Source organism: Cupressus sempervirens, chromosome 9 (genome assembly GCF_028749045.1).
Source record: "Cupressus sempervirens isolate cs-2001-9-10 chromosome 9, ASM2874904v1, whole genome shotgun sequence".
Taxonomy (NCBI): domain Eukaryota; kingdom Viridiplantae; phylum Streptophyta; class Pinopsida; order Cupressales; family Cupressaceae; genus Cupressus; species Cupressus sempervirens.
In genome coordinates this window covers 250895338-250909368 of record NC_143126.1, presented here as the reverse complement: position 1 = coordinate 250909368, position 14031 = coordinate 250895338, and positions in this window count along the sequence as shown.

The following is a 14031-nucleotide window of genomic DNA, read 5'->3' as shown; positions in this document are numbered from 1 at the left end:
AAGTTTATAGTTTATGTGATGTGAGTCTAGTGTTAACCAATCTTCATAGTGTTAATTGAGTGATTCAATTTTTACCAAGATCAAGGTGATAATGTTTGCCAAGTCATGTCACTGTAAACAAGTGATTTAGTTTATATGAAAAGTTTTACTGTATCTACCAAGTCACTAGTGCAGATAAAGTTCAAGACTTCTTGGAAGTGATTAGTATGGACTGAGAATCTATATCTACTGAGTGCATGATGATGCTGAGCATTGTGAGTGGATGCCAAGTATTAGAACCTTAGCGAGTCAATCTTCAGAAGCCGAGTGTCTTCATGTCGGTTGACTTTGTAATATTTGTGTTAACTTGTATTGTGGCCAACTTTGTAATTTGTATAATTGGACTGGTATATATATGTAATGTATTGTATCATTTAAAAAGTGTGAGTGAATGCAATGTAAATGAATATAATCTAAGAAGAGCAAAAATAACGAATTACAATACCTACAATAGTATAAGGAACATCATAGTCATATCTATCATAGCAAGGTGATTAGTATATAAAGGAATCTCATTCAGCAAACCAAGTTACAAATTAGAGATCACATACTATTTCATCCTAACAAGTTGATCATTCAAATCCTTTAACAAGGTAGACCTAATAGTCTTTTGTAAATTTATTTACCGAGTGTATACTTCATCATATATTTGTAAATCCTTTCACATGGCTGACCTCATAGTAATTATTGCTCCTAACAGGGTATATCATTAGAAGTGATCAATGCAAGCTTTAACGAGCTAACTTTATACTCTAGTGCTAAAGTAGTGGGTATCATCCCTACTTGAATTTTACTTTCTATTTGGAAGGTTTCTTGGTCATGAAATCTTTGTGTCACAATGTTATGAATCCTTTCATGTTTTAAGTTTCTTATGCATGCAATTCGATCAGAGTATATGTGATGGATTAAATGCTAATTGTATTGTTGCATTAAGAATTGAAATTGTTGAAGTTTTATTACTTACTGATTCACCCCTCCCCTTTCAGTAACTTAGCATAGTCTTGAATATTTCCAACAAAAGAAATTATATAATTTCTTGAATATCCTTCTTATAGAAAAAACAAATTTTATTGGATGGATGTGAAGTAATCATTTCTTACTGGTGAGTTAGAGGAGGATGTTTATATTTAACAACCTATCAAATGTACTCTAATTGATGAAAGGGTGAGGGTTTGTAAGCTAAAAAATTATTTGTATGGATTGAAGAAAGATTTGAAAACCTAATATGATAGATTGGATAGGTATTTAATGATAATTGGTTTCACTAAAACACAACATATAGTAATTTGTAATTTAAAGTAACAAATAATAGTATTTTGATTTATAGATTCTTTTTAATGACATTTTATTTAGAGGTGATGATGATTTGACTAAACATTTTATTGATGAAATGAAAAATAAGTTTGAGATATCTATTAAACGAAAAGTGAAATTATTTCCTGGATAGAAAATTAAGTAGGTGGATCAATGAATCTTCTCTACATAGTCTAAGTATGTAACATATTTATTGAAGAAATCAATGATGGAATATTCTAAACTAGTGGGTACTATTGTGGTGACTTGTTGCAAATTAACAAAATATAATGAATCTCATTATACTTATTAGGTTATATATAGGTTCAGGATCTTTAGATTGATTTAATTTACATAGTGTTCACTAAATAATGAATATTCTTAATATTGTGACTACATTTCTTGATTTGATCCTAAACAATGACACACTCCTTTGTGGATATAGTAATGTTGATAAAGAGAATGAGATTTTTCTTCATTGAAGGAAAATAATATTTGGATGGAATAAAGAGGGAAGGTATGTGTTATTCTTTGATTTTGAAGAACTCTAATTGGATATAACAAAATGATTTCCTAAAGAAGCTACTAAATTATTGACATTATTTCAGTATATTATTTTAAATAATTATTGGTTAAAATTTTTATCACCTAACCTTATTTCCTAAAGCCTAAACAAGGTGATAAATGTAACATAGTTGAATTAGCTCTACAAATTTTTATTGCTCTCAACCTACATCCTAATTTCATACCCTCTTAGTCTTTAGGGGGATGGCTTCCCCCCACCATTACCCCCTACTAAAGCTAGCCCATCTGTGTGCAAATTTGGAACTAGTTTTATTTGCTAAGTCCTAGAATGCTTGAGTGTTGCCTTAGCTCGAATATCCTGCCCTAACAAAACCATTCAATGTTCTTGATGATTGTGCCTATTTGGCCCCCAAACCTCTCAGTGGTTACATGATGCTAGTTGGAGTGGTAGTGACCCCAAAGTCAAACTAGCTAGGGGTTGTCATCAAATCCAAGATTTTTTGTGGACTTTGGAGATAAACCCATATTTCCTAAGAGGCCACCCAATTACTGATTTCACTACTTGACTCATTGGTTGATTTTTTTTCCTTAGGTTTTTTTTTGTTTCGTGTGGGAAATTTTGTCTAGTTCTAACCTCTAGTGGACATTGTGAGAAAATGGTTCTCGACGAGGTCGAAATCTTCAAGTTTCATATCCATCTCAGTGATGATAGACTCCCTCTTTCAATTTAGCTTCACTACTAAAAGGAATTGTGATTCAATCATGGAGGGATCTCTGAACTTTGGAAAACACAAGTTGATGCTTGCAAAATTACAACCTAGGTTTACCCCGGAGAGTGATCTTTACAAATATGCACCATTGTGGATAATATTTCCTAGTCCACCCTTGGAATTCTAGAATGAGCAGGTGTTTAAATGGATTCAAAACTCCTTTGGATAGTTCATTAAAATTGATATAATGAATACCTCTATGAATAAATTGGGGTTTGCTAGGATTTTTTGGAATATGGGTATGAATTAACCTTTACAAACCATAGTGGATCTAAAATCTAAATGGGGTACCTAGTCACAATAATTAGTGTATGAGAATGCAACTCTATATTTCCAAAGATGTAACATGTTTGGACATTTGTTTCTGGATTGCATGAAGGGAGAGAAAATCAAGAACAAAATGTCCTCATTGGGTGTGGCAGTATTTGAAAGCTCGAAAATAGCTAAAATGGCTAGCTAGATCAAAAATCAAGAGAATATGGAACTGGTAAGTTTGATAGAAACTTGCATGGAGGCTCTCCATATTTTGAATGAAGTTATTATTAAATACAAAGAGAAGGTTAGAACTCCTGTGAAGGAGGATGCTGATGGGTAGGGCGAGGAGATCATATGTGGTCAAAAAGACAAAAAGGAAGCAGTTGAGAAAGAAGAGAGGGAGATTGTTGAAGTGCAAGCCCTACAACTAGCTCAACCTAGTGGACAACTACTAAACCAAGAGATGGAGGATGATTGAGTTGTTAACCCTTGAAACACATCCCAAAACATGGGGAATGACTAACCACTTAGAAATGGAACCTTAGTGGTCTCACTCCGAGTTATTTCTGAAATACTTTCCCTCACCTCAAAGGTACCAAGTCTCGACTTCCTTAACAACAAAGTTGAATGGATGATCTTGAAGAGAAAGCCTAGAGGGGTAAGTAGGGCTGATTTTGGTTCAACCATAAGGGTTGGGAGAACTCCGATCAAAAATATCCTTCTGAAGGAAATAGAAAAGGATATAGCATATGGGAAACAAAAAACCCTCAAGAAAACCCAACATCATAATAGATGAAGATCATGCCATAGAATGTGAGAGGACTTAATAGTCCCATGAAGAAGAATGGAAGTAGAAAAAATATCACTGAACATAATATTGATATGATTCTTTTGTGGGAAGTGAAAAACCTAGAGGAGGTGTTCTCTAGAGTGGCTATATACATTTGGCTAGGAGCTAAATTTTCTTAAAGTGATTCTAATGGGGCTTCTGGTGGCATTGCTATGTTATGGAACCCAGACAAGGTGGTGGGATCAGTAATCCTCCTTCATACCCATTTTGTGGTCACAATTTTCACCTCCAATGCTGGTCATTGGAATTTTTTTAATTTCTATGCTCCCAACACTTGAAATGGTAAACTAGTTATTAGCGATGAGGCTACTAAAGTGGCTAATGCTATGAGATAGGAAAATATTCTATGCATGGGAGATTTTAATATCCCTCTCTACTCTTCAGAGAAAATGGGGGGCATGGAGGACTTTTCTGAAACCATGCATGACTTAGAAGGCTTCCTTAGGAGGAATGATATTATTGATCTTGATCTATAGGGTCCTATTTTCAATTGGTCTAGGAATAGATTTAGGAAAATTTGTATTCAGGATAGGGTTAACATGAACCTTATCTCATTTAGTTGGGACATTCTCCAACATACATCCTTAAAGGCAGATCTGAAGACCATATCGGATCACTCTATGCTATTTTTCACATGGATGTATAGTCAATCTAATAGATGAAAGACCTTTAGGTATGACATTATGTGGCACTCATACACATATTTCAAAGATTGTATTGTGTAGTGGTCATAGGATCTGGTTGAAGGAATTTAACTATATTCCATATTGCTAGAAAACTTGACAGAATATGAAAAGAGGTGAAAGGATGGAGAAAATATTCATTTGGAAACATATTTTAAAAAAAGAAGTCTACTAAAAATAAGTTTGGATCTCTCCAAAATCATTTAGTAGAAGGTAATGTTAATGTTGAGAACCAACATGACAAGAGGGAGTGTCAAGACATGGGGAAGACCATCCTAAATCAAGAGTAAATCTTCTAGAAATAGAGATCCAAGACACAATGGTCGGAGGAGGGTGAGCAAAATATGACCTTCCATAGATCAATGTTAGAGAGAAAAAAGAGAAACACCATAAACATATTGGTGGAAAATAGTGGTCAGGAGATAAAGAAAGTGGAGGAGATATAAGGTAGGGCCAATAACTATTTCCACAAAACCTACAACCCGTTGATTTTTTAGGTCAACAGTAGCATGAAAAATGATTTTCTAGGTTGTTTAATCTGGTGGTGAATAACCAAATAAATGAGGACATGACTAATAAGGTTAAGGAGGAGGAGGTTGGACAGGCCATGCTCAACATGAATTGGTACAAAGCCCCTGGTCTTGATGGGTTTCCCCTGACGTTTCCCAATGAATTCAAGGATATTGTTAAGTACAATGTCGTCCATGCTTCTAGGGATTTTCTCAAAATGGAAAAACTACTAAAGGAACTTAATCACACTTTCATTGTTCTTGTCTCTAAGATGAATGACCCCCAACATCTTTAAGATTTTAGACCCATTAGTCTTGGCAACATTATTTATAAAGTTCTCACCAAGATCACGGTAAATTGTATCAAACCCCTTCTTGATAAGTTTATAGGACCCTACCTGAATGGTTTTGTGCAAAGGAGATCAATTCTTGATGTGGGCATAACTATGCATAAGGTAATTCACTCTATCGAAAGGAACAAGAACCTAGGTATGACCATAAAAATTGATATTTCAAAAGTTTATGATAAGGTAAGGAGGAAATTTATTTGTGTTATCCCGACTAATCTTGGCTTCAATGAGAACGTTATTAGAATTATCAAAAATGCAGTGAACACCATCAAATTTTTGGTGCTTGTTAATGGGGATCCTAGAGGATTCTTTTCTTCATCCCAAGGTCTACAAAAGGGAGACCCCCTATCACCTTACCTATTCATCATAGTGGTGGAGGTTATAAGAAGAAATTAGTGTCCATGCTTAAATCTAGAAGAATAAAAGGAGTTAAATCTACTTCCTTGTGCCCACCACAAATTGTCTAGCAAATTTTTGATGACACCTTATTATTTGGAATCTTCTCTATCTATGAAGTCTGGGAGTGGAAAGCTATCCTAAATTAGGATGTGATGGTTTCAAGATAATGCATAATCTATTGGAAAAGAAAAGTGTATTTCTTCAACACTGTTGCTAGTCTGAGAGAAGAGGTGACTAGAATTCTAGAATGCTTAGAGGTGTTTCTCCCAAATACATATCTTGGTCTCCTGCTCACAATTAAAGAAGTCTCCAATTAGTATTGGAATGGCTTTGTTGAATGCTTTTAGAGAAAGCTGGTGAGTTGGAAAGTAAAGATTTTGAGTAGCGTGAGGAAACTCAAGCTTCTCTCGGCATCTTTACACGGTATCCTGGTGTATTTTCTCTCTATCTTTAAATTATCGAGCAGATTTAGAGACATAATTGAAAAAAATCAACATAATTTATTATGGTCTAGACTAAAGTAAAGTCTAAGATGAGATTGTTCAACTAGGAAAGGTTTGTTGACCTAAGGCCCTTGAAGGGTTGAATATAAGGAGGATAGGACATATGAATAAGGCCCTCCTAACCAACATTGGCTAGAGATTTTTGAACTTTCTGGGTAGTTAGTGCAACATCATGATGGCCAAGTACCTTGGAGGAGAACTATTGCATCACTTACTCTAGACCCATGCTCTCCCCAAAGGTTCTAAAAATTGGAACAATGTGGTGAACATCTAAAAAATTCCGAGGATGGGTTGTCACTGGATTGTAGGGAATGTAAACATTATTGATATATGGGAATATCAATGGTTCCAAGATAAACCCCTCATGCACACTAGGTTCCTACCCTTGCGTAAGACTTGTACTAGATATAATGGGTCTGTAACTCAAAGTTATATTACCCTGGATCATCAATAGATTAAAATTTAAAATTGGGAGCCTATAGGGATAGGCCTTTTCCTACAACTACATAACCTCCTTTAGTGTTATCAGATCCCTTTCACCCCAGTGGATGACTCCTTGGTTTGGAGACTTACCCATTGGGTGACTTCATGGTGAAGTCAACTTACCTTTGTTGTCTAGGTTGGGGGGGTGTCCAAGGGAGATTGCACAAAGGTTTGGAACCCTTGGATCCTACCAAAGATAAATTTATTTTGATGGATGACCTTGCATGGGTCTATCCTCAACATGGATAACCTTCAAAGGAGAGGATCTCCACTAGATAACTATTATGTCTTATGTTATCAGGATGCAGAATCTATCCCACACCATATCCATTGCCATTTTTCCTTGAATGTGTAGAGGGGTGTACTTGCATTATGGGAGGCCCAGTGGTGTACTGATGAAATCCTGGGTATGTGCAAGATCATGGTGTGCCAAAAAGTGGCGATCTGAAAAATATGTAGTTCTGAAATGCCTCAAAGAATTTCAAAATCTATTCCAACTTTTTTCCCACCCATCCTGATACTAAATGAAAACAATTAATACCTTTATAATTCCTACTATATCTTTCGATACCAACCTTATATGGTAATCTTTAAAACATCCCAAAAATGTGTTTTTGGCATGTTCTTATGTGTTTTTTACTTCAAGCATGTAGCGGACGACTGTTTTTTAACCAAAATTTGATGTAATGAAAAGGGTTTCTTAAGAATGTTCTTAGCTTTTCATAAATGTAAGGCTTGTCAAATTATGAGTTCAATAAGTAATTATTACTTATTTTCTAATGGAGTTAGCTACAAAGTGTTGATTGACATACTGGTTGAAAAATAGCTATAACTTTCAAACTGTATAAGATTTGTGAAATCCAAAAGATGTGTCACATTCTATGCTTCAAATAGTATAATAAAAAAACAAAAAAAACTTAATTTTGATTTTTTTTGAACTAGTTAAGGTGGTCAGACACGAGAGTTTTTAAATTCTGAAAACAGTATAGTAGAAAATTCATAATTAATTATTTATTTTGAATAAAATTTCCCAATAATATGCGTCACATCCAAGAATGAGTCTTCTTTTTATATATAAAATTATATTTAAAAATATTATCATTTGATTATGATTAGGGTGGTCAGACATACACCTACTTTTTATTTTTGCCCTGAAAATTTTGTAGTACTGCATTAAAATCAAAACTTTTGACCAATCAAATAATTTGTTTTCCAGATAAGGCCTTGTTATTTAGAAACTAAATTCAATTTCCTACAGATTATTTTCTTACAACTTTTTGATATAAAGTCTAGAACCACTTTAAAATTATGTGTCAAGTTGACATAACCCTGATTTGTTGGTTTGTCACTGCCACTTAAGGCCATAGTTTGGTACACCATGATCCTGCACATAACCTCCTGCAACAATTTTTTGACTGGGATAGACTATCATGTCACCCATAACATAAAAAATTATGAACAATAATCCCATCATATGTATCATGGAAAATATGGAAGGAGTGGTATAACACAATCTTTAGGGACAAAGCCACTACCAATTTACTAGTGGGTCCAATAGGTTGTCATACTTCTAAAAGAATGTAATGGGATCTTGCATTGAAAGCCCCAATTGAATCCCTTGAAAAGACTTGATACAAAGTGGGTGTCTGCTTCGGACTTAGGCCCAATGGTGGCACAATTTGACAACTCTAAAGTTATGGCTAGGTGGAGAATGATGTGGCACCCTATTGAGATTGATAAACCTCAAATTTAATTGTTTGATCATGGTGGAAAGTACTATTGCTAGGGGTCTCTTCTATAGTTGTAAGGGGGAACTAGTACTTTTCTATACCGGAAATTGTGGAGGGGGCTCAAAAAATGAAGCAAAAGCCCTAACACTTCTATGGCGAATGAGAATTTTGGGAACATGAAGAACTAACAAATTAGCTATTGAGGGGGATTCATTGTTAATTATTAAAGATATTAAAGGAGAGAGCCAAAGTAGCTAGATAATCAAAGCAAAAATTGAAAAAATTTGTAAGTTGATGGAGGGGTGTCAAGAGATCCACATGGACCAAATTTTTTGCAAACACAATAACATTATGGATGAGTTGGCAAAATTTAGCCATAATATCACATGGCTAATCAAATAGTGGGATGTCAGCTGAATTCCATCATCAACTCAAGTGATGATGGAATGTGAGTATACATCTTGTAACATTGCATGAATCATCACAATAGGTGTGGCACGTGTCTAAGAATCTACATGGGTGGGAAGGCAAGAGGTTTTATCTTCATAAACTAGTTGTTTGGAAAGATTGTGTGAGGATTCACTTTTATGATCCTCTTGCAATGAGTATTAATTATTTCCTTAAAATGATGAATGGAGTGGATTGGTTTAGATATAAAAACTAATAAAAAACAATGATAAAGACACTTTAATCAAAACCCACTACAACTATAGTTGGCAATGGGTGATTATGGAAGGAAGATGGATTATTAATATGTGTAACTGAGGGAGGTTTTTTGGTTTTTGGGAAAGATTGTGGCCTTATGATGATTTTTTACTACCTTTTCATTTTCATCTTGGGCGCAATTTATTTAACCAATGGTGACTGCCAAACTTGCAAGAAGGCGATGTCAAAAAATTTTGAGGAGTTGGTGGTTGAGCTAGGTAGAGGTATGGGCACTAGTGATTGCATTGAACCTATGGGGGTTGAGGCTTGCATCCATAAGAGTGAAGTTGTGATGGTTTATCTGTGTGAAGGTTATTTCTAAGGTTGGAGGGTTTTCCCTTGGGGGCAAGAATTGGTGCAAGCATGCTAGAGTGAATGATGAAATTAGTTTGTGAAAATTCTTCAAGTTTGATGACAAATCGATTCGAATGCGTGGTGGGTTTTCTAGAGAAGATCTTCCTAAGCCCTACAATGTTATTTGCTATACCATAATGAGGTATATTACCCTCAAGGATTGGTTCCTAGAACTTTATTACTATATCATTTCCCCATTCTCAGCCATTTCAGAAACCTAGACCTGATTTCCTTTCTGTATCCTTTTTTCAATTCAATGGAAGATAATATCTATAAGGCTTGGAAAAAGAAAAATGAGGGTAAACCCTTTTATCTCTTTCACTAGGGTTTAATGAATAAATTGTACAACTACCACCGCACCTTAAACCCACCACTTCTAATCAACCTACTGGCTACTGTCACTCCCCAAATATATATGGAACATAGCCTTGGCTCAAGCCACAAAAAAATCAAGAAAACCCCTACTCCTGAGGTTAAAATAAGCCTCATTGATTTAGATATAGACACAAGGAAGTGAAAGCAAAATGCTTATAGAACTAGCAAATGTCTCTAATTGGAGAAATTCAAGTCCCCCACCCCCAAGGAGGAATTTAGCTCTAAGTCTCCTAAGAGTGAGATAAAACCCAGCAAGAGGAAGATACCTCACCAAGATATTGGTAAGAAGCTTATCTCTAGCCCACCTAGACCCTCCCATATATCAGATACCCTTGAAGCTGTTACATCCCTAGCCAGAAGTGGGAGGCACGATATCACCTCCCCTATGAAAGGCACTCCCAAAGTTGTGGGGGGGGGAGCAAGGGAAGCATAGCCACAACCAAAGCCAAAGCAAGGTTTAGTTGGATAGGCTAGAGTAGTAGAGGAAGGAGATGGCAGACAATCACATTGACATCTACCAAAAATTTGACACACTCGTAGAATTTTCCACTAAACTTATGCATTCCACTACCACTACTATGTATTTCATGCACGTGATTAAGGATGTGAAGGACTTGGGCAAGGAGAGAGACACTACCCTCTCCATTTACAACTTTCTGCACAAGATTGGTTGATGACACTCTTGGAAAAACCTATAAAAAAGAATGGGGTGGAAATGAACAAGGACGAGATTCAAGAGAAAAAAAATGAGAAACTAGAAAATAATGAGGAATGCTTGCCTTGATTTTCCTTTTTCTTTTTTCTTTTATGTTGTAAATCATTATGAACTTGGTGCCTTATGGGGTTTTATTATATATGTATAAGCCTAAGTGTTGGACTAATACCAACAATATGTTCTCTTGCTATTCAAATGCTTTTCCATTTTATTTGCAGGTTAGTAACATGACTGATGATAGTGATGGTTATGTTTTAGAACATTTTTGTTTTTTTGAAGTATAAAACTGGTATCAATGAGATGATTGAGAGGTAACCTCCAGCTGATCCTTCAGCCTTTTGTATTTCAGAGTCAGCCCCCATCATTTTGGCTGCTATCTAATACTTCAAAAACATAGTTGAATTGATCAAACACTTTCTAGCATAGATCAATTATCTTTTTATTTTCAAAGGTGATAGCACTAGCTTTGTATGATTTAAAACTAAAATAAAATATTAAGTTGATGTTCCTTTAGAAATTATTATCATCACTCCATATAGTATATTTTGAAATGATTTTGTATGTGACTTTTAAACAAGAATTATAACCGTGTATATATATATATATATATAGAAAAGCTCATATCAAAATGTATTAAAAAAATATATTTTTCACTCGATAAATAATATTTTGAGTTGAATTAGGGAAGGCCAACTTCACTTCCGGAGAAATGAATTAAGAAAATTTAACTCCACTAGAATAATTTCTTGGACAGTTAGTTAATTCGGTCGAAGCTTCTGATTTGAACAGCGAGGCGCGGCACGTAAACGTTTCGTCTGTTCGACGCCGTAGGACTTTGAACACTTGATTCAGCGAAGGAAAGAGTTAGTTTGTAGAGTTTTAGCCCCTCTATATAAGCGCCACAGTGTTGTGTTCGATCTCACAGCTTCAATCTTCACCAAGCAAGTTATCATTGAGTTGAAAGGCGAGGAAGGAATCCACAAGTAATAAACATGGAGAGTTCGATGAGAGCAGTGCTGATTATGTTGCTCATGATTACGTTGGTAGTCCATGTCTTGGCTAACTGCCACAACTCGCCTGTTCCGTGTCCACCAAAGGAGAAGTGGGCAGTACGAGATGAGGAAAACATTAAGGCTCATTGCCACAACTCCAATGCTCCCTGTCCATTAGCATAGCATAACTTGGCCTCAGCCTCAGCCTCACCGTTGAGACAGCCACTGGCATCCTTAGACAACTAAAACTGAATCTCTTCTTCTCCTCCCTCCCTTCACCATTTCCTTTCACATCCACTGCATACAGATTACTCATTTTATTGCCAATAAAACTGCATGCACCTTCTACAATGGATGCGTTCCTTCAATTCATGTACTTTTCTACTTCTTAGTTGAAACAAGAATTCAGCGGTCACGAGACCGACTGATGACTCTTACACATATAATACAGCTTTCAATAACTTTTATATCAATAATGACGGAAACAGTTTAAATGAATAATTTTTTACATGATTAGTAATGGAGTTTTCCTGAAATGATGTGATAAGCGGTTTTGTTTCTCCCACACCCATATCCATGGATAGAAACGTAGCTCTTGCAGATGGGTGGTTAATTGCACGACTCCATCACAAGAAGTGGTACTCGTTTTCTCATATTCACAATGGAACTTATATACACATACTCAATAATATCATTATAAATAAATTGGGTCTCTTCCCATAAGTATGCTATCATAATATCCACGATACTCGTATTTTCATGATATCCATAGCTTTACCCACTTTTTTCTTTTCTTGTAATCCGGACACTCAGTAAAACTATCTTTTTGCCATAAACTGACTTAGCCATTGACCAGGTTTTCAGTTTTTGTATTACTATCTTAGGATTCTTACATTTTAATGTCAGATTCAATGTTGCAAAAAGGTGATATATAGATGAGACATTTATAAAAACCCATCCACAAGATCACTACTTAAAAATGTGTGCTCCACCAAAACGTACTCTATGACCACTATGCTTGATATTTTCTATAAATTTTATGGTACAGTAATAAACAACAATGACTTTTCGTGATGGAGTGCTTATGTGATGGTTTTCTAGCTCAAATGAATAATATAGAGCGCAAAGTTAATGAAAATTTAAAACAAAATGGAAATAGGATTCAGTCTTCGATCACGAAGATAATGAATAACAGGATTGATACAGAGTGTATTGAGCTTAAAGTTGATTTAAACAGCAAACAAAAGGTTCAACTAAAGAAAAGGTCCAACTGGTTACTCAGATAATCTAGTGAAAAGAACAAGGGGTAAACCTAAAAATAATATGTTGCTCATGGCTCCGATGGTTCTTGAAGATGAACCAGACTCTCTGGAGATTCAAGGTACTAAAATTCTTACGAAATCTGCATAGGTTTTGGGTGCGCTAATTTTTATTTTGTTTGTCATTTTTGAATTAGTCTAGGCTTCTGCTGGTTTATGGTTGCTTGTTTGCTGGGTGTTTCACAGGTTTATTTACTTTTCCAACACAGTTCTTAAAGAATCAACATATTAAATTTTGCAATCTGTTATTTTTAGGTTTTGGGTCTATAAAATCTGTTTTTATCTTAATCCAAAACTAACATGATAAACTACCACCGCACCCTATTATAATTGTCATGCTAAAAATTATACTTCAAAAAATATCATATCTAATTTGATCAAATTACTAGCAATACCAGACATAATTTCAAAGAGATGTCTAAATTTTTAAATAATCAAAGTCTTGTTAATGGAAAACACACACACACACACACACACACACACACACACACTCACATACACATATATATGTATATGTATATGTATGTATGTATGTATGTATGTATATATGTATATACACATGTGCATGTATATATGTATATGCATATATACATATATATACATATATGTATATATATCTATGTGTGTCGCACAAACATATGTAGTATGTATGTCTACATGCATACACAAACATATATATGCACATGTATATGTATATGTATATGTATGTACACATATAAACATAGACACATGGAAGTTTGATGGGTGAATGGTGTGACTTTGGTAAAGAAATTTGGGTGAAATTGGTGAATTATTTCAATACTATCATAAACATGACATATCCTTTCAATGAAATGAAATATAGAGCTATAAATTTGTCAATACCTTATGAGAACGTTGGATAATTTTATACATTGATTATGGACATTATGCATGATCTTTGTTGTCTCATGAAGCTCTTTCACAGAAGTCTTAGTTTTCAAGCCATGGACTGGTTCACCAAGATCTCACCTCTACTTAAATTATTTGATGAACTTCCACAAAGGCTTATTCAACATTAATCTTACAACATCCAATATCCATTTAATAGGCTTGACTTCTGCAATATTAAATTAAAAGAGGAGAACCCTTTATCACATTCTTACAAACATGGAGGAATCTACACTCATGTCATATTTGGCATCTTCCTCAAAATGATAAAAT